Genomic DNA, 22,902 nt, shown 5'->3' on the forward strand with positions numbered 1-22,902 from the left:
GTTAAGTAAAGATTAAATGATCAGAATTAAGACCATCTCCAGAACAGTGAGCAATGTTTGTGTTGTTTTTGTGTCCCCAGCAATTTTAGAGTTAACTTTCATTGCTTGTTTTTAGTTTTAAATTGTTAGTCATTACCTGCATTAGCAGTTTTAAAATGTTGATTATTATTTTAGTGTTGAAATTGTAATAAAATGACAAATAGGTAGTTTGATATACTGAACCTCTACAGTTTTTCTATTAGATTTTTCATATTGCACCTCCTTCATGTTTTATGATGTTATGAATGAAATGTTGAATAATAATGCTGAAAACTGATATTTACCGAACTGAAATTGTTGCTTTTATCGGTTATTGGTTTCAATCAAATATATTATTTAAATAAATATATAAGGTAAATTGCAATTAAGCATTAGAGGTATAATTATTACACAGTGAGGGACCAGTACAATACCCATTAACCCTAATAAGTCCCCTGGGGTCAATCTTACCCCAAGCCACTTTTATTTAGTCAAAAAACATGGTTCCCTTCATCTCAGTGGAAAAAGATTTTCTGACTTTTACAGATTATCTGTCAAGATCCATATAAAAAACTAGGCTTGATTTGTTCGTTCTAAAGAGGTGTAAAAAAATTCACCAAAAGAGACCCTTTGGGGGTAAAAATTAACCCAATTGAAATATATGGGAAATTCATATTCTTGTTATTCATCAAATAAAATCATTGCATCCAGAATAAATCTGAAAATTTTGACACCGAAAGTTAGGCCTGGTACTAGAGCACAAATGCAATATAGAAAAGACATGCTCAATTACACACACACACAAACAGACACACACAAACACACACATTCTGGTTTCCATGTTTTGTGGGGACATTCCATAGACGTAATGCATTTTATACTGTACAAACTGTATATTCTATTCCCCTAACCTACCCCATTCCCTAACCCCAACCATCACAGAAACCCTTCTACTACTTCACATTTTCAAGAAACATCATTTTGTTTGATTTATAAGCTTGTTTCCTCATGGGGACATTAAAATGTCCCCACAAGGTCACAAAAACACTAGTATTCCTATCTTTGTGGGGACAATTGGACAATTGGCTTCTAGGTGATGAACTGGGCGAGTCAGAGTCAATTAAACATTGTCAATGACTGCAGCCAGTACTCCGGTTTTACAGTGTCTCTTTTTATTACTTTACAGTGCTGGCCAGTGTGGTACATTCAACTTACTCCCTCAGGCTTACCAGACTTGAGGAGGGTAACATAAACATAAATTCAAAAAATGTTTCACTAAAGTACTGATGTTGAGCAGTTGGCCACATTCAGTAAAATGAATGGGTCTCTATGGGCATCTGCTGGTCAAAATTATTTATTTCCTAAACTGTAACCATAAAACTGTTTTTTTTTTCTAAACACCAAATGGTCGAAATTCAACACATAACATCTAGATCAATATCTAAAAACAATTTAAATCAAATTTAGATCATAATTTATTTTTCATAAAAATTTGATATTTTACAGGCAAGCTAATGGTGTAGTTGAGGAATTGAGTTGTAAACAGGTACAAAAGTACTTCATATCTCCCAAAACACAGCATTATTGTATAGATGGAAAGTAAAAAAAAGATATATTATTTGTATCATTAAAAAGTTATATATTTTTCGTAATCACCCTTTTATTTCCGGGTTCATTTTTACCCCCAGGGAAATAGGAGCTTATAAGGGTTAAAAACCCATACTGGGCCCTGGTATAAAACATGTGGGATTCATTAAGTGGGGGCAATAAGGGTCCTATGTTGCCCAGCTGGGCCCCACTCGGAATCTATATCAAATTCATGTGGGCTGATCCATGTGGGGCCATAGTGGAACCCATGGACAAACCCATATAGGGCCCACGTAAAACCAAAATGGGCCCCACTTTGCAATGTTGGCTGGGCTGGCACAATCATGCGGCCCCACAGTTTGAGAAACACTTGCTTACCATTTTTGTCTTGTTTTCAGTAAAAAAAATAGCCCCTTATCCTTTCTTAGACTCACCTAATTATTTATTCATTCAAATACAACAGCCAATTCTCCAGCAGCATTTAATGTGTTTGTTTTAGATGTAGTTCTGTTTATTAAAATTGGAATACGCAGTTTGGTTGTGGCATACTATATAGTAAATATAAATTGTATAAGATGGTTATACAGTAAAATATACAGTATTGTAACAGCTGAGCATCGCATGCAGTTTTAAAATCAAATTTTAGCGGTTTTGTCATCTTCATTCAGCTCATTCAGCTCGCGTTTGAAAAAAACTTCACACGCAAAAATCTACACACTTTTAGGTTCAGGAGAAGCTGTCACTCCGCAAGGTCATTGTAAATTAAAACGTTGTATTTTATAATGTTGCGTTGTATTATAATATCTAATTTGCTGTGTTATGAATGTACAAGCAGTGTGATTTATCTTTGGTTTCATCGCAAATACAGTATTTTAGGGCTTGTGCTTTTGTCTGGTGCTGTTAGGCAAACAGGATAAACTTTGACGAATTTGTCATGCATGTCAAACTGCTTTCATGATGTTTTAAAATAGATTATTTAGAGCGTTGTGCTTTTTTGTGATATTTGAGGTTGCTGCAGCAGCATGATAGGGTCAGGAATGAATGAAAATATAGCTTATCACATATCACAGTGAAAATGCATTTATTTTAAATGAAGAAAATGTTTGAGAAGTGGAAATAAAGTGCCTAACAAGTGTTTAATAGATCAAATGCAGTGTACACATTAATAAAATATAGATGTAAAGCCTTGCATTCATATCACCTGCTTGCCTGATTTAATTAACTGTGACTTAATGTGTAAAACTACATTAACTGTAATCATTATACAATTATAAATCATTATAAATCTAATCGCATCTACTTTTAAAATTTGAACGTGCACAAAAGGACATATAAATGGCCCTTTATTATAAGACATATGCAAAATAATATTGGATTGAAACATCCATAATTTTAGTGTATGAATCATTTAGTCAAGAAGTGGCTGCCCACCCAAAAATCCTGACTTCCCCCCAGTCCAGCAAGCCTAGTACCGGGCCTGCTCTCTCTATAAAAAATTACCCAACATGGTCCAAACTTTCTATATGGCTTGAAAGCGGGCGTTCTTTGTGAATCGAACATGGTACCAGAAGAACTGTCAGCTTTCTACACCAGATGAATACATCCCAAGAAACCAAATCAGAGAAGGACCTCACTGGGTGAAATTTCAAAAATGGATGGTTTCCATTATTTCTAGTCACTTTTGATGACTTACAACATGAAAACACTGGAATAACATGCATTTGTACTAAGTTGCCTGTCTGTCGTGGTCAGTCTATCCCCGTTTACACACTCTTGGGTGGGGTTTGAATGTGATTGGCAGCTCCCGCAGCCAACAAAATGCTTACGGTTTCTTTCAGTGGGGGCTCGGGTTTTCTATTGGTGAACGGAGCTGTCAATCAAAGCTCAGCTCCACTGAGTTTCATAATGCGACCGCTGCGCTGCGCCATCATCATCGTCTGCTCCAGGCAGCAGCGAGCCGATTGTACGAGTGAGTAATATCCCGCTAAAAACGCTATTTACTTTTTATTTGACTGATTACCAGTGATTTTTCACCATCATGGGGAGTTTTACGATTGGTTTTGCGCAACATGGAAAACATTAGGACAAGACTTTAGGCGATCATCTTGGTAGGTGTATTATTATTTTTGCTGGTCATTGTAGTTTATTAGAAATGGACGCGTGCTCGCCATCCATCCATGTATTTCATAAGTACCCTTGTTATCTGTTTGAAAGTCGATGTATGCATGGATGTTGATGGACATGTGCTACCAGGCGTGATTTAGTTTGATGGAATTTGTTCTGTGGATTCTTAGTAACGTGCAGCAATTTGATGACACAATATGTTGCTTTTTACTGTTGTACGAATATTTTTATATTTGGTTTCATTTCATGCTGACCTCATTCATTCTGCTGTGTCGGCACAAACCTGCAGTCCGCATCAATCAGTTCCGCCAAAACCTTCAGCTTCAGACGTGTTTATTTACACACACGCGCACGCACACATGCTCGCATGTATGGTCTGCGTTTAATCCTGCATTACATTACCATAGATCTTTTGTTACTGTGTTACATGCTGCGATTGGTCATGCAGTTTTTTAAATCCCCTATAAAATCTAAATTGGAGGTTTTAGTTCTAGTTGGTTTGCTTTTAATGTATCGCTGCAGTAAAAAGGTGGGTGTTAGGTACTCCTGAAAGTTAACCAAAATGAACTTGAAGAAAAGTATCCATTTACAGTAATGCATTGATTACATATTAATGATACACACTGATCTTCCTGCACTCAATGGGCTTACTGAAGTGTTTGTTCAATCTAATGCACTCTAAAATAAGTTTGTCTCTCGCCATAACTCCACCTGTATTTGACTTCCTCTAGTAAGCAGAAAATCATGGTTCACAGCTGCAACGTCTACTTAAAAGTAACACTCAAAAGTAACTAATCGACCCAGTAACTACACTTAAAGTGCCCATATTATGACTGCTTTTCCACAAGTTAAATAGGTGTATGAGTTCCATAAAGCATGTTTCAAAAGTTGTTTGCTCGAAATAGCTTGTAGGAAAAGATTGTTACCCATCTCTAGTAGCCTCTGTTTCAGTGCATTTCAGATTGTGCCGTTTTGAGCTAGTCATTACATATTTATGAGCTGCTGCTCCTTTGATCACGCCCCACTACTAACGTCATGTCCCCGTGCGCGTGCTCAGTGGTGTCGTGAGCAGTACAGACCATACTGTGTTATTATTTTTATATATTATTATTAACGGTTTATGTTGCCAACAGACAAATCAAGCAGAAAAGTATCACTAATAAGTACACTACAGGAGAAGAAACTCATCATGACACACAAAGATTCCAGAGTAAATTGTGATGTAGCAGTTTCAACAATACACTCGTTTTCCCTGGACAATGCTAACATATCCCCGTTATAAAACATTTTCAAATGCATTATTTTCGCAAATGACAGACATTTGGACCCGGCGTGGGATGTATACTGCTTGTGGACCGCGTGCTAATTGCTAGAAGCTAGCGGGAGGTCCGGACCGTAAAGTTAAGAGACTCGGGGGTACGTTGGCCTCGGCAGAAAAGCCGGATCGGTAAGGCCCGGTCTCGGTTAGTTTGGCAAAACACTTTTAGTTTGGCAAAGCACTATTACTTATTTCATGTAGAATTGTAAAATAAAGCAGTTAAATATTTTTTTTAACTTTTTTAACCACGCTGTAAACTATCTAGCCTGCAAAAAATATCTATATATCCTACTATATACAAACAATAACACAATAAACCCGTGTTTATTTAAACCTAAAATGTGATCTCATATAAAGTGTCATATAAAGTGTATATATATATATATATATATATATATATATATATATATTAGGGCTGTCAAAATAAACGCGTTAATAACGCGTTAACGCAAATTCATTTTAACGGCACTAATTTTATTAACGCGCGATTAAGGCAACACGCAATTTCTGTTTGACCCACAACTGGATGAAGTGAGACGCAGCAAGTGACTGGCGCTGTCTAGATGAGTCGGAGCTTTTCATAAAAATAAGAACATTAAGCTCTCGTCTAGCGAATCCAATGCTCTAAATGGTAATTAAACATCTAAAATGCAAGTTTTCTGCACGTGCAGTTTTTTTTTATCTGCACGTTTTCTGTGAGGTGTACCGTCCCAAATCCATATAAAGCAAAGATGCGTCTTCTTTCACTTTTTAGTTTCGTTTTAAAAAGCATTCAGAAATTATAGAAAATAGACCGCAGGACTTTCTTGATGTTAAAATAATTATTAAGAGAGATAAAGTTCGGGATCTGATTGATGTTAAAAGAGTTATTAAGAGTGACAAGGCTCAAAAGCGATGTCTGACGCAGACGTCTGAGGCCATGTTTACATTAGAGCATTTGCGTTTTAAAACGGCATTTTAAAATGAAAACGATCCTCGTTTATACTGGCATTTTAAAAAGAATCTTCATCCACACTATACACCACCATAAACGCATGAAACATGACCAATCACGTAACTGGGCATGCGCATAAAAGTGTAAAATAACTTATTACTCTAATAATAGCTTTTTAGCACGTTTACGCAGCCTAGGGGGTGTGCGATATTGACAAAAAATCATACATGGGTCCTTTGCTGGCAACTATAACAGACACTATTTTTGAACCTATAAAAATGTGTTTGGGAAAGTCTTATACTGTTCTATTTCCCCCCTACAACATATTAATATGATTAATAGGTTAATTTTGATTAAAAGGTCTTTATTATTTAAAAAGAAAGCATTCAAGTGAACAGTACTAAATAGTAGCGAACTTGAAGCAAAAATAAATTTCATCAAATGCAAACTTCAATCAAACAAAGTAAAAAGTGAAGTATTGCTTTAGACTACCATAAATGCTTATTGCATTAATTTTTAAAAGTGTGCGAGGTCCGTGCACGTCCTCCGCTAGCAACGCACAAATAGCTAAAAGCCAAGCGCCTAAACGAGCATTATAATAATGACGTTGAGTTTATTGTTTTTATTAATTTATATTCACAAAACTTATCAACAAAACACCGATCAAAATCAAGAGACAAATTAACTGAAACGAAATTCATTTTAAAGAAGCAAACAAAACTTACATTAAACTGGAAAATAATGTCTGACCCATTACAATTCTCCCTTCATATTGGCCTTTGCAACGCCTATATTGCGTTTAAAATTACAGTCTATCTTTCGTAAGCTAACTAAATTTAAACAAAACATAAACACGTATACTGTTCTAGCTCCCCCTACAACATATTAATATGATTAATAGGTTCATTTTAATTTCATAACTAAACAGAAAGGTCTTTATGATTTAAAAAGAAAGCATTCAAGTGAACAGTAAACAGTAGCGAACTTGAAGCAAAAATAAATGTACGCAAATGCAAACTTCAATCAAACATAGTAAGAAGTGAAGTATTGCTTTAGCCTATCAGAAATGCTTATTGCATTAATTTTTAAAAGTGTGCGAGGTCCGTGCACGTCCTCCGCTAGCAACACACAAATAGCTAAAAGCCAAGCGCCTAAACGAGCATTATATTAATGACGTTGAGTTTATTGTTTTTATTAATTTATATTCACAAAACTTATCAACAAAACATCGATTAAAATTAAGAGACAAATTAACTGAAACGAAATTCATTTTAAAGAAGCAAACAAAACTTACATTAAACTGGAAAATAATGTCTGACCCATTACAATTCTCCCTTCATATTGGCCTTTGCAACGCCTATATGGCGCTTAAATTACAATCTATCTTTCGTAAGCTAACTAAATTTAAACAAAACATAAACACATTAAACCCAACAATACTCAAACATTAATATAAAACAGACATCTAAAAGGATACATGTTAAAACAATCCGATATAGCGTTTATAATAGCTGGTTGGTACACTGTAAAAAAATTCCATAGAAATCGCAGCTGGGTTGCCTGCAACCCACCGCAGATTTACATTTATGTTTTTCACTGGCAACATTCCGTTCAAAGTCAAATTAACATTTAACATTCACGAGTCTTTGTCCTTACAGATCAAAACAAAAAAAACAGCATCAAGCAAAACATTCTGGGAAACAAAATCTGAAGCAAAAAACAGAAAAAGGTTGATGATGATTTCTGATTCCCAGAATGCTTTGCATGAGGCTGTTGTTGTGTAGTTTTGTTCTGTGGAGATAGGGACTTGTTGATATTTAAAATGTATTTAACTTTGAACAAACTCTTGCCAGTAAATAACATAAATGTAAATCTACGGTAAATTACCGGCAACCCAGCTGCAATAACATTGAAATTTCTACGGAATTTTTTTACAGTGTAGATGTTTACTATTTTTGGCAAAACCTCCGTTGCAAACCAATATTTACATGAATAAAATAATTTTTACTTTGAAAATGATGTGCTGTCACGTTAACATCAGCTGTTCGTTTACATAAGACTCCGTCTACGTTCATTTACACTCAGAGCAACGTCTGAGTTCTCAAACTAAAACAGGGTCTTCAGCGTTTGCGAACGAATCCGGTTATGAGGGTCGAAAACGGTGATGTAGTGTAAATGAAAGGCGTAAACGTAGCAAAAGTAACGCGTTTTAAAGGATAAACGCATTAATGTAAACATAGCCTGAAGCGCATGCACACAAACGCGCGAGTGCGTGACGCTTCGTGCTATTTATACGCATCTTCAGGAGACTGGGCTCGATATATATAGACATCTAACACGAAATTACAGGTTTAAAAATATCTGTTTTGACAAGAATTCACGCAGGTATGACCTATAATTTGTTATATCTGAAGTGAATGTTTGGTTAACTGTTAAGGAAAAGTATCTGTTGTGTCATTATATTAAACCCTTGCATTATCCTACAGTCTTAAAGTGGTCTGTCTCAATGTCAAAATTAAACAAGAAAAGAAAAACATATATGTATATTGATATTGTTTTTGCTCTGCATTAACAGGTATAGTTCTGTCATGCTTTGTCAGATTCCAACAATTGGTCCAATTGTTTTGAAGTTTTTTAATAGAGAATGTTAAAATATAAATGACACATTTTTGAAAATTTGCTCATCCCAACTCAATTTGCCAGCACAGGTCACAAATGATGCAGCAGCAAACAGAAATGGAGAAAGAACAAGGTCTTTTAAAGGCAAAAACATTTATAAAGCTATGGCTGATGGTTCTGTTGAAAATGTAAACAGGCTGTTGTAGACATACATTTGCATATAGCATATATATTATCCAAATCCATGCTGATTAGAGCATTAAAATCTTAAAAAGTGTTACATTTAGGTAAATTTAGAACAGATAAAAATGTGCGATTAATTTGCGATTAATCGCGAGTTAACTCATGAAATCATGCGATTAACTGCGATTAAATATTTTAATCTATTGACAGCCCTAATATATATATATATACACTTTATATGAGATCACATTTTAGGTTTAAATAAACACGCGTTTAAACTTTGTTTTTAAAAGTAGGCGGGAGTATAATCCATAATATCCAACTAGCTCAGTTATTTCCGTGAGCCATGATAACAGCATAGAGGAGTGACTGCTCTCTCTGTGCTCTCTCTAGCTCCTGGTGGGTGGAGACCTGCGAGTGGGGTGGTGGGCGGGAAAATTCAAACTGAATGTGACGAAACGGCTAGTTATGTCACAACGGAGCTGAGTTTGAACTCGCGCAATCTGAGACTCAAGGCAGAGGACATTCAGAAACCTGTATCTCACTCAAAACAGCATGGATGGATTTTTTTCCAAGTTTGTATGCGTGTGGAAGCATCAGAGACACAAAATAACATCCCAAAACCCAGAAAAAGTGTTACACATTCAAACCTACCAGGCTGGGTTATTGAGAACTCAAAATGTAGTAATTCAGGGTTTTTCTTTCTGGATTCACCTAAAATTTTCAAGACAATCATGAATGAACAAATAATGAAGGCTACAGGTTTTAACCATAGTCTGTAGGGATGTAACGGTATCAAAAATTCACGGTACGGTAGTATTTCAGTACGATGCCCAAAAACTGCCATAAGTGTTTATTAAACAAGACTGAACATTACAATGTACAAAGTGTAGTGTAGTGTAGTGTAGTGTTTACAATTTTCATAAAAATGACAAAAATAATTAGACCATGTAATATAATAAAAAAATAAAGTTTCAGTTTAGCTTGTCAACTTTAAACAACTCCCAATCAGTCAGGTTTTAGGAATTGAGTCACTCCCTCAAATGACCTAGTTTTTATTTTTTATTATTATTAATGCTAATGCTTGGTACTCCTATACGGACTACCGGCACATCCGGGAACTTGACTGTAAATTTCGTCACCGCCCCTTTTTGGGTGAAAATAAACCAGACCTTTCATTGACTTCCATTCAAAATAGCAGAACAAAGCAACGTTTTTACACAGCCGGCAGGCGTAAACAACTTATGAAATCACTCAGATTAAACATGTTGAGTAATTATCTGTCCACCCTGCCTGCCATAGAGCGCGAAAGATACATTAAAGGCGGAGTCCACGATGTTTGAAAAACGGTTTGGAAAAGGAGACGGGCCGACTACCAAAACACATTTATAGCCAATCAAATCAAATGCCGGGTTGCGTATGTGTGGGCGGGTCTATCAACAGAAGGTCCAGATTCTATTGGGGTAGGGGCGTGTTTGTTTAGGTGATTTCAAATATCAACATTGGCTTTCAAACATCATGGACTCCGCCTTTAACACATTTAATATGGTCAATATAAAAACATGTCCCTTTCATTCTCCCAGCGTCAAATTTGTGTAACAACACCAGTGTTTCCCACAGGATTTTGAGAGACTGTGGTGGTGATGACATCACACGCCAATTAGCATATATGTGACGTCATCGTGTCGTGTTTGCGTTTGATCTAGTGTTGGCACCTGAAATATGTTTCACTTTTACTCTTTGATCTGTATCTGTATTTGTTCTGTATTATATATCACATTATATTTTAAGCCGAAATAAGCTGTTTTAAGTAGTGAAATAAAAATGTAAATGGGAATCATGAAAATTCTATTTGTGGGGGCCAGTGTTGATTCTGTGGTGGGCCACCACAAATAAATCAATGTATGGAAAACACTGAACACTATCCAGTGATTGCTGGAAAATCACTAAGGCTAGTTGTATGGCTGGACGGAAAAGTGCACTCAGTACTCTAAATGAAGAGTTTCGTTGCAAAACGAGATAAATCCATTTTTTAACATTTTTGTCAAAACATGTTTATTATTATGTTATCATGTTATTATTTTGTTTTATGGTGCTACTTAGCTGTATTTTTTAAGTTATTAAGGTTTAAATCAAAACAAACCAACTGCAGTTGAATTGATATTAATTGGAATGCACAACCAAAAAACAAGATTTCTGAACAATTAAAAAAACTGTGGTTATCTCGTTTTGCAACGAAACTCTTCAAATATAAAGACATAATATATAAATACGAAGTAACTTTCAAATACGAAGTAAAATCATTCACTTGCTTCCCTGTTGACTCGATGAGGTACGAGTAAATGTCCGGGTAAGACACCTCTGGCCAATAGGGAGCGTTGCTACACAAATTTGAAGCTCTGAGAATGAAAGGGACATGTTTTTATATTGACCAAATTAAATGTGTTAATGTATCTTTCGGGCTCTATGGCAGGCAGGGTGGACAGATAATTACTCAACATGTTTAATCTGAGTGATTTCATAAGTTATTTACGCCTGCCGGCTGTGTACGAGCTTTGCTTTGTTCCGCTATTTTGAATGGAAGTCAATGGAAGGTCTAGTCTGTTTTCCCCACTGATCTATATAAATGACTGGATTGCGCATAGAACGCTTACGTAACAGCGTGAGGTGAAGCCAGCGCAGAGTTCGAGCCGCCATCTTGGTATACCCAACTGGCAGAGGGCGTCATTGACTTCCATTCAAAATCATGTTTTAAATTCACCTGCTTTACAGCGTATCAGTCACGCAAGATTACTTTTAGGATATGTGTACGTAACTTAACTGTTAATTATGGTGTTATTTGCAATGTTTATGTTTTAATCGGGCAGGAAAATGGATTTATAAAAAACCGTTAAGGTGAGTGTGTCTGCTGCGTTCTGTTAATGACACGGGTATAAAAAAACGTTTTTTTTTTGACATTCAGCTACACGGTCAGCGTTATTTCTCTAAATAAGTTTAGGTAACTTGTAAGTTTAGATAACATAAAACCAGCAAATTATTGCATGCACATACGGTACAAAGTAGGGGTGGCACGGTTCATGAAAAAAATCTGAACCGTTCGGTTCGCTTGTCTCGGTTCGGAGCGCGTGTGTGCCGTACAGTTCAACGGTTCATGGCATGCGCAATGTAGCCTCATGCCCTGTATGTGACCCCAGATAGCGTGTTCCCCTTTCGCGAATAGCGCGAAAGAAGAGGTGACTGCTGTGGAGAGTGAGTGCTGCCGGTCATGTTACGTGTAGAAATGGCAAGAGGGAGAGAAAAAGAAGTCTGCCCGGAGTTGGAGGATGCACCAGCGGCGTATAAGTTTGGTGTGTGGAAACATTTTTTATTTTATGTTACCTATGATGACAGCGGAAATAAAACAATAGATACAACCACACGCGACAGCCTTCTCTCCGACCATTTATCTAATCTGAGGTAATGAACACTGTTTTACGTCTTTTCGTATTCAGCGCTATTTTTAGCCTTTCGTTGATAAAACGAAAGCGGCTGATTTCCGCGTAGTTTCATTTTGCTAGCGTGTGAAAGTTGCGCGATCTTATTTCATAAACTGCCCCTTAAAGTAATCGGGACAGAAATGGTCAAAAGTGGACAAAAGAGACGGATTTAAATATAACAGGTATAAACGTTATGTTTCTCTCTCGTTCACATAATCTCTCTGCAGTATTTAAGCAGCCACTCAGTGATAAATCTTAGAGCTACACTGAAGTAGGCATTTTGATAAATGCAAGTTATCTTTGTGTGCTAAAAAGGCACATAAGTTCATGTAGATTGGCAATACACATTCTCTTTTTTGCCAAATAAATGAAAATCATGTTGAAATCATCAATTTCTTACCTCTTTCTTTAAAAAAATCTCTCCTGTTTTTCCTCAGAGATGGTCCCACTTTTGTTCTTTAAGTCAAATTCAGTTTTTTCATGGTTACATTATATAACTTTTTTAATACTGTATCCTAAATTATGGATAATTAATACATTAATAAGATAATACATTTCTGGAGTGTTAAAAATTAAAAGAAAAAATAACAACAAGAACCGTACTGAACCGAGAACCGTGACCATAGAACCGTGATACGAACCGAACCGAGGGTTTTGTGAACCGTGCCACCCCTAGTACAAAGTATGATTATTTATTTAGATTTCAGAATGAGCACGTTTGTCATTAATACTAAATATGCTGCGGTCTGTCTGCTGATCTGATACTGTAATGAAGATGAATGTATAATAACTGATTAAAAACTAAAATGTACAACTTTCAGTAAATAACTATGTACATGCTTAGGACGTTTGTGTTGTTATAATGTACAGGGTTGAAACATGTCTGTTGTATATGTATACAATTATATTTGATTTTTGAATTATTATTTTTAAATATGTAATTTTTTTTGTGACACAGTTTTATTGGGGCCAGTGAAAATTTTGGCAGGGCAAATGAAAAACTGAACCACTGGCCCGACCGGGCCAGTATAAAAAATTATTTGATTTAAAATTTGCGTTTCTTTTGCTTCCGCCATTGTCGCTCCACTTGTAGAGAGGCATCAAAGTGGCACGCAGGGGATTATGGGAATTGTAGTTCCCACGTCCCTCCACTCGCTCCACTTGGCCTGGAAAAAAACTAAAAGTGTTGCCTGGAAGACCTAACGTTTTTCCGAATCATGTGACCACTGTGGTACCGGGAAAATTTGATACCGCAATACCACGAAATTTATAATACCGCAATAGACTGTAAAAAATATGGACATATGTCTGTGACATCACCCGTAGGTTTGTGAAGAGCATTTTTGAAGCTAATAGTTGCTAATAGTTATATTAAGGACAAATGGTGCGGCCAGCATACGGTAAGAGATACTGTGTGCAATCCCGATGTGGAATTATTATGTCTATCATTAAGACCGTTCTATTTGCCGCGTGAATTTGGAAACATCATTATTTGTGCGGCGTATGTTCCACCGAGTGGAAATGCGGCTAACGCAGCCAGGTGTATAAGTGACTGTGTCAACGAACAACTACGGCGTACTCCAGCAGCTCCAATTTTTATCCTTGGAGACTTTAATCATTGTAGACTAGAGCTTATGCTCCCGGGATATGAACAATATATTAAGTGCTTCACGAGAGGTAATAAGATTCTGGACAAATGTTACGGAAACGTTAAGGATGCATATGTTGCTAAAGCCAAACCTCCTCTATCTAACTGTGATCACAACATAGTTCATTTGATTCCAACTTATAAAACTCTTTTAAAAAGAGCTAAGCCACACACAAAGACAATCTCGGTTTGGTCGGACGATAGTATAGAGACCTTAAAGGGCTGTTTTGACTCTACGGACTGGGAACTTTTTCACGAGATGGATATTGAGACGGCCACAGAATCCATGACGGACTATATACATTTTTGTGTGGACACAATTGTGGAAAAGAAAACTGTCACAGTTTTTCCAAATAACAAAAGTTATATAACAAAGGAAGTTAAGGAATGTTTGAATAGGAAGAAGTTGGCCTTTATAAATCATGACAAAATTAAACTAAAAACAGTCCAAAAGGAACTGAACCTATTACTGAAGAAGGCGAGGAATAAATATAGAGATACAATAGAAGGAAATTTTGTTACAGGGAATTCTAGAAAAATGTGGGACGCAATGAAAGAAGTAACAAATATAATACCACATCACAAAATGTTAATAACAAATGATGATGAACACAGGGTAAATGATTTAAATGACTTTTTTCTTAGGTTTGAGTCACCGGTTGACTATACGGGTGTTCTGGACAATGTAATATGTGAACCAGGTCAAAGAATAGTGGTAGACCCAAAGATGATCAGCACTTTATTTAAAGGTGTATGCTCAAAAAAATCCATGGGCCCAGATAAAATTTCAGCCTTTCTGTTGAAAACTTGTGCTATGGAGCTCTCTATGGCATTTTGTCCCATTTTTCAAAAATCACTGGACTCACATATTATTCCATCTCTATGGAAGAAATCCATTGTTATACCAGTCCCTAAGAAGAAGAACTCTGTGAACAATTGTGATTTTAGACCAGTGGCCCTCACATCTCATGTCATGAAGTGTTTTGAACGATTTGTTCTAATAGGCCTAAAGGATCAGGTCAAACCTTTACTCGACCCGTTTCAATTTGCATATAGGGAGAGGCGAGGTACTGAAGATGCCATCAACTGCATCACTCATTTAGTCAACCATCATTTAGAAGACAGTCATGCATATGCCCGCTTACTTTTTATTGATTTTAGTTCCGCTTTTAATACCCTGAATCCCATGTTGTTGACTACAAAGTTAGTAGAGCTTAAGGTGAATCCATATTGTATTAAGTGGCTCCATTCCTTTCTGAATAACCGTACACAACAGGTGAGAGTCAACAAATCATATTCTGAGGTTAAAATCACAAATATGGGGGCTCCACAGGGATGCGTTTGTTCACCAATTTTATTTACATTATACACAAATGATTGCGTAACAAAACAAGATGATACTTTTTTTATAAAATTTTCTGATGACACAGCAATTTTAAGCTTATTAAATAAGAAAGGCAATACTTCACATTATGTTTCAGAGGTAGACCGATTGGTCGGTTGGTGTGATGATAACTCCTTGATACTCAATGGAACAAAGACAGTTGAAATGATTTTTGATCCTAGAAGTGTAGGAGACCATAGTCCTGTAATGATACATGGTAATATCATTGCACAGGTTCCTTCATACAAGTACTTGGGAGTCTATATGGATAACTCACTATGCTGGTCTTCTCATGTTAACAATCTTTGTTCCAATTTACAGAAGAGGTTATACTTTCTACGTAGGTTAAAAGCGTTTGGAGTTAACCAAAAGATCATGCATTTGTTTTACCAGTCTGTTTTTGAGAGCTTGATAAGATATGGTATAACTGCATGGTATGGTAATTTGACTGTCCAGCTACAATCCAAGTTAGGACGTCTGGTGCACAATGCTTTTAAAATTATAGGAGGCGAGGAGAAATCAGTACAAGAGTTGTTTGATGCCGCCATTTTAAACCATGCCAAGAAAATTGTTGGGGACGAGACTCATATCCTGAAAGATAATTTTAAACTACTACCGTCAGGAAAGAGATACAGGGTCTTGATTAGCAGGTCAAATCGATTTAAATATTCATTTGTTCCCACCGCAATCAAAGCTTCAAACAGAGAAAAAATACTGTGAATAACCATTGTGTTTTTATGTATTTATATTTACTTAATTTATTATGTGTTTTTAATGCATGCTGTATTATTATTATAACATATGTACTGACTTGCACGTTGTCCAAGACAAATTTCCCAGCGATGGGACAAATAAAGTATAAAGTAAAGTAAAGTAGTTGTCGTCGCCATCTTAACAGCGCGTCACCACTAGGGATGCACCGAATCCAGGATTCCGATTCGGCCGAATACTGGGCTTTTTGACGGGGTTCGGGTTTGGCCGAATCCTAGATTTCTTTTCCACCGAACCGAACCCTTGGCTTGCGCTACGCTGGTCGACGTCACACGGCCGTTGATTACACACATCGGGTGCTGACGTGGAGATGAGCTTTTTTTTTCGGTGAGCCTTAGGGGCTGGACACACCAAAACTTTTAAGCACGGCTGAAAACGCCTTGAGGACGACAAATGCCAGCTGTTTTTCAGCCGAGCGCTTGGTAGCTGTGATGTTTCAGCTGTGAGCCGGTTGGTTGCTGTGGTAATGTCCCGCCCCTCCTCCACTGTAATTGGATGGCCGTGTGAAAACTGACATTGACGAGCGGAGCTTCTCACTCAAAGTTAAATATAGTTCAGCGCGGAGCTGCTTGCTTATTGGAAAAACTAGCGTGTCACAACGCATCGCTTTCATTATGCATAGGCTTATGGTAATTGTCAAAATAGTTTTTCCAACTTGTCATCCTGGCATAATGTACAGTTAAAATTAAATAAAATGAAAAATACACTGCTGTGGACGTTGTTTACTTTATTAATGTGTTTTACTGAGTTATGGAATAAGAATGCGAGTAGGATTCGGTATTCGGTTTCGGATTCGGCCGAATCTTAAACGGTGGATTCGGGATTCGGCCGAACCTAAAAAATCTGGATACGGTGCATCCCTAGTCACCACACATCACTCACGGATAACTGAAAATGGCCAATTAGGTGGGACGTGGGTGTAGTTGAGGTGCCTGGTTGCTTAAACCAAACTCGCCTAGCTCAGCGGTTTTGACTCAGATAGCCATGTCCTTAATTATGCAAAACTTTAAGGCTTAAAGGGACACTTCACCCATTTGCATTAAGCTTTGTATAGTTAGAACCTCAGTCATGTTTTTGAATGGTCGTGCATTATTTCCTCAGTTGCCGCTGAGACAGGAGAAATACAGATTTCAATGTTGCACTTCCTTCTTTCAATGATGTAAAAATCATCATATTGCATCATTGAATGCAGGAAGTCCAATATCTTTGTTGAGGGGGTGAGACTACTATACTATACAAATATGACGCACTTTCAATAAAGATTAATGTTTCCACGGGTGAAATGCTCCTTTAATATAATTTAAACGGATGAGTTACAAAAAATGTACCCCCTCACAGTTGTCATGAAGGACACAATTAGCTATAGACCAAAAACTCTTTTTGTACCAGGCTATAAACATATTTATTTTAACATGGGTGGTCTATGGCAGGGTTTGTCTCATCCAACCCTGGAGAGGCAGTGCCCTGCAGAGTTTAGTTCCAACCTTGATCAAACACACCTGAGCTAAACTCTACAGGTTGATGCTAAACTCTGCAGGGCACTGCCTCTCCAGGGTTGGATGTGTAGAATAAACAGATACAGTTGAAAGAAAAAGTATGTGAACCCTTTGGGCTTACTTGGATTTCTTCATAAATTGGTCATTAAATGTGTTCTGATCTTCATCTAAGTCAGCAAGAAACTCCATTCAAAGTCAATATGTTAATAAAGATAATAAATTTAAGAAATAATGATTTCTTTGGGTTATTATAGGCAGCCAGTTATATAAAACACGTAGGCTAATGTTACTTTAGTAGGATTTATATATTTATTTTGATTTGTTAAAATGAAATTAATAAATTAATTACATGTTCTGTAATAGTTTTACATTTAAAGCAAAATATTAGACATTACAAACACGCGTATCTAGTAGTGATGCAACAATACACTTAGTTCACGGTTCAATACAATTTTCGGTTCTTGTCCGCGGTTTTCGGTTGGTATCGGTTCTGATGCCTTGGCCTATTAAAGTGTGTTTAAATTATTCTATTCTTAGGTAACAGGAACAGTGAGATGTTAAGAAGCAAAAATACTGGTTTTAATTGCAGTTCTCTTTATTTTATGTAAATGCAAAATCATCTTACACATTTCTAGTGTATTGATACAATAATGTAAGATATAATTAAATAAAGACATAAAAATTATATCCTATTCAAACTGGGGAACATGTGAATTCATTACATTACATAAATTGGCCATTTTATATACCTGTACTTAGTAAATTAAACTTTACATTGTAAATGAAGGCTATACCTTACTGCACTACTGTTAAATCCAACATCATGCTGTCTGTGTAGAAACCAAAAATGCGTTTCTCAATCAAGATTACTGGTGGGATTTATTTTAGCATCATGCGCATTCTCTTCTTGTTGAACTTTTTGAGGATGGAAGACGTGTTTGAGGCAAATAACGCGCATTTGCTTCAATAACAAGCCCAATTTGCGTCATTCGCATTGCCCCACGCGAATTTGCATCTTTACATTGATGTTGTATAATCTACACGCGCAAGTAATTAATCCACACCTCAGATTTAAAAGACAGTCGTGCTGCTGCTTTTTGTTGTCGTATTTCTGTTGGGTGTTGTGCGCACGCAAATGAAATCTGACACCAGCATTGCAAGCAGAGTTCAAGCAGGTAGCGCACAGTGACTGGATATCAACTCGCTGTGGCGTTTATAAGCGTGCAGATCATGCGGACGCACACATTAACAAAAGTGCAGGGAATATAAAACTGATAGATTTGGATGGACAAATCGTATTGCACCGTGGGGGTCGAACCGAACGGTTCAATAATGTATTAAGAATGTTGGCATCCCTAGTATCCAGAGCACGTGCTCTTGTGCAACGCCCAAATGCATGAAACAGACACTCTCATCTCTGGAATAGCCTGAGAATTTTAATCCCGTCTGAATCGGTACATAAAATCACAGACGTCCTGAGGGACATGTTGAAACTCAAACGTCGTTTGGAAAACTAATCCCGTCCGAATAGTGCTTAAGATGCCGTTTTGACAGACAATTTTTACACAGACAATTTTTTGTTGGCGTCTCAGTTTTATACCTTCCGGTAACGTCGCACTCGTGACCCCATCTCTCGCAGCCTATAGAACGTTTCAACAGTAACAACATAAACAAATGGCTGCGCGGTCCGCACGTAACTTCCGGTAAACTCTTAAAAAAACGAAACCGGAAGTAAGGTTCGGAACCAGACGTGTATCACGTGCGTCCGATGAAACCGTCTATGAGGCTGTTTACACCTGGCACCAACATGTGCCTTCGTCGATCGGATCACAAGTGGACGACGTTAATGCCAGGTGTAAACGGTGTTCAAAACGTTTTGAGCTCGTCCACTTTCGACCACTTTCAACCACATCCCGAGGTGGTCGAAACCACTTTCGATCGGATCGCTTTGGAGTTGCGGAACGCACATGTGGTTGAATGCGTTCGAACAGCCACACGCGACCGCCTTCTCTCCGCCCATTTATCTAATCTGAGGTATTAAACACAAGTTTTACGTCTTTTTTGACTTCTGGCGTGAACATACGGTGAACAGCGCTATTTTTAGCCTTTCATTGATAAAACTAAGCGGCTGATCTCCGTAGTTTCGTTTTGAAAGCGTGTGAAAGTTGCGCGATCCTATTTCATCAATTGCGCTGAAAATTCAAAGAAAGCTCTTACATACTCATGTACAAAACACTGTTTACTTGCTAAACAAGCAGTGCACTCCGACATAATATTAGTTTGCGTCCATATAAACTCATAATTCCTCCCGCTCGGGTTTGAATGACAGCAGAGAGACTCGCCCACCGTCTCACAGACCACCCCCTCATAGTATTCAGCACAGAAGCGGTCGAAAGTGGACAAAAGAGACGGATTTAAATAACAGGTGTAAACATAATGTGTCTCTCTCGTCCACTTGTGATCCGATCGATGAAAACACATCTTAATACCAAGTGTAAACAGCCCCTATAAGACAGGCTAGTTTTATAGATCATTCAGATGCGCGAATGCTGTGGTGTTATTCCCCAAAGTGTCATTTAATGATGCTGTGTCGAGTTACCTCGAAAGGGAACCAAAATAAAAAATTAAAAATGTAACAGATATTTTTTGTAAACTTTACATATTTTTGAGATCGACAGATACTGATTTTTTAAAAACCGATACCAAATATTTGGATGCTTATTAGGGGTGTGCCAAAATCTCGATATGGCGATGTTTTGATCGCCAGCCTCCGCGATACGAGAATCTATACGCTGGCTTCAAATATCGATAAATTAATTACTAAACAAGATGCCCTAAATAGATTTTCCAGCACCATTACTTTATGGCTCCTCGGGGTGGCGCTAAATGCATAAATGATTGGAATGATGAAAACATGAACAAACGCTAAAAGAAATTAGGATAGGATTGCGGATGCACGTAAAATAATAGATGCCTCAGCCATTTAAGTCAAATTGCTTTTATACTATCGATGGGCTGATAAAATTAGAAATGTTTATACAAAACACACTTTTGTTAAATGTGTCCGTTTACAAAGAAAAGCTATCAGCACAAAATGTTTAATGTGCTTGAAATGTTACACACATTGCTAATATAGGCTATTGTTCATTTACCTCAGGACTTCAGACTGTGCACAAATGATACAGCGCGCCGCGAGCATTTGTACTCACACATGGGCGACCTGCATTTTTTTTTCTAGTTATTTCAGTTTGAAAGACGAGTAGATTGCAAGCCCACAGAAAAACGAATGAGCGATCGTGATTTTACCGCTAATTTGCATGACGCGTCAATTCTTTGTCACAATGCGCTCAGTAATATAACGATGGTCTGCGCACCCCCGCGTGAACTTGAAATCAAACGCAGATTTAACCACGAGAAGATGCGAGGTCATTAAATATGGCATAAATTAGAGATAGAGAGAGCGGGACAACTTATAAATGAACACCTACATTACAGTTAAAAGGGTATGTTCCCACCCCTAATATACAGTAACTGTGCTGCTATCTTCTCAATGCAAATTTTGTCATGAGGAATGATCTTTGACCTTTGACCTTTGAAATATGGAGCCCATTAGATTGACTGTGTATCTTTTGCAGATGATATGTGTTTGTCTTGTTGCTTTACTTTATTTATTTGGTAAAATCATAATTAGATCCACTGGATGCATTAATGAACTTTCACACAATAACCTCCTACACATCATACACACTGCTGCACCATCTGGGATAAAGTCTGTAGGCTTACTGGGATATTTAGCACGTCATTTTTGTTGGGCTGGTGAGTCACACGCTTTCTTTTGGGAAGTACATAGAATTTGTTTAATCATTTTGTGTTTCTAACACTGTATTTAATTTGGAAACCTATTCCAGATTAATTTTCTTATCTTTTGTGAGTATACTGTAAAAAGTGAAAGCTGCTCTACTTAAAAAGGTAAGGTTACTTCAATTGGTAAAACCTAAAATATTTAAATATTTTCAACTTTAAGTGAGAAAATGTAGGTTGAACATACTTAAAATTTGTAGGCGTTACCAATTGAAGTAATTTTTAATTTTGTAAAAATTTTACTTTTACTTTTTACAGTGTATGAATTAATCTTTTAGAATTAAAATATTTTCATGATGAGTATCATGAATAATCACTCACATAATATTTATCTTAAAAAAAAATTAAGGAAGTCAATTATTCAATGATAATTGTGCTACTTCAATCATATTGTTTCCAGCCATATGTTGTCATTTATACACACTTCTGTCTAATTGAGATCTTTTAAACAATGTAGGTGTTGCTGTTATGTCAGTTTCCTCTCTAAAGTATTTGTTGCTTTTTTAATCCCTTTGAAACGCAGTTTAAAACCAAATTCAGGGAACTTAGTCATATTCTCCAACCACAGAAAGGGTTTCAATCACACATGTTCAAGTCTGAACCGATGCCTTTTAGAGGTTTTCGGTGTGTTCTGGTAATAGTTCCTTTCACATACAGTGGTAAATTACTGGTAAATTGAAGATAACAGATCATGTGTGAACAGAACCTTTCTGCCAATTTAGCGGTAAGAGAGGTTGTAAGATTACCAGGACTTTTCTGGTAAGAGAGCTATGTGTGAACATGTGTGAAGCGCTATTTTTTTCAATTCAGTTTACTTAAATTTTTTTAAGGTAAGTGGTTACAAACAATTTAATTTATAAAGCTACATTTAAAAAAAAATTGAAAAACAAAACAAAAAACTTTTGTTTAAAAGTAGCTTAAATAAATTGATTGCGACCATTTAACTTAAAAAATTTGAGTAAATTGAATGAATTATTTATTTTTCAGTGCAGAACCCACTAACAGCTTCAGGCCAATCATAACATTTTGATACATATAACACGTTCACCACCGCACACTGAAAAAACTTTTTGGTTTAGTAAAATATATTAAATTAACCCTTATAATTTCTTCATCGTAATATTAACATCAATTGAGAACTAGATTTTCTAAGTAAAATCATAAATAAATACACAATTAATGAATGTTAATATATATTTTCTTTTATTTAACTGTTTTATAGTCACTGCACTGCACTGCACTGTCTTAAAAAACTAAGTAAATTTTAATCAAAAACTTTAGCACGTTCAAGTCTGCTTGATGTTATAAGGAATCCCTATAATTGTGCCTGAATATTGTAATTAATTATTTAAGCTTTTTCACTGAAAAAGAACTTTAACTACTTAAATATTTGTCAATAAAATGTCATAGAGGTTTAAGCTCTTATATTAATCTTGTTTTGTTGTAAATTATACGTTTGTGAAGTCATTGATCAGGTGATCAT

General features: G+C 36.6%; 1 protein-coding gene across 6 annotated transcripts in view; it reads left to right on the plus strand.

The window, feature by feature from the left end:
- Window positions 1-3,478: 3,478 nt before the first annotated feature.
- fynb (FYN proto-oncogene, Src family tyrosine kinase b) overlaps window positions 3,479-22,902 on the plus strand; it is an 81,226-nt gene continuing 61,802 nt past the window's right edge. For 3 of the 6 annotated variants that reach the window (XM_073855523.1, XM_073855524.1, XM_073855525.1), the window contains exon 1: window positions 3,509-3,713. The gene's annotated coding sequence lies outside the window, so the exon portion shown is untranslated. Of the gene's footprint in view, window positions 3,714-22,902 lie in introns of all 6 variants that reach the window. The other 3 variants (XM_073855518.1, XM_073855520.1, XM_073855519.1) reach the window with 2 other exon arrangements.

The sequence above is a fragment of the Misgurnus anguillicaudatus genome, chromosome 18 (assembly GCF_027580225.2).
Source record: "Misgurnus anguillicaudatus chromosome 18, ASM2758022v2, whole genome shotgun sequence".
In the NCBI taxonomy this organism is placed as follows: Eukaryota; Metazoa; Chordata; class Actinopteri; order Cypriniformes; family Cobitidae; genus Misgurnus; species Misgurnus anguillicaudatus.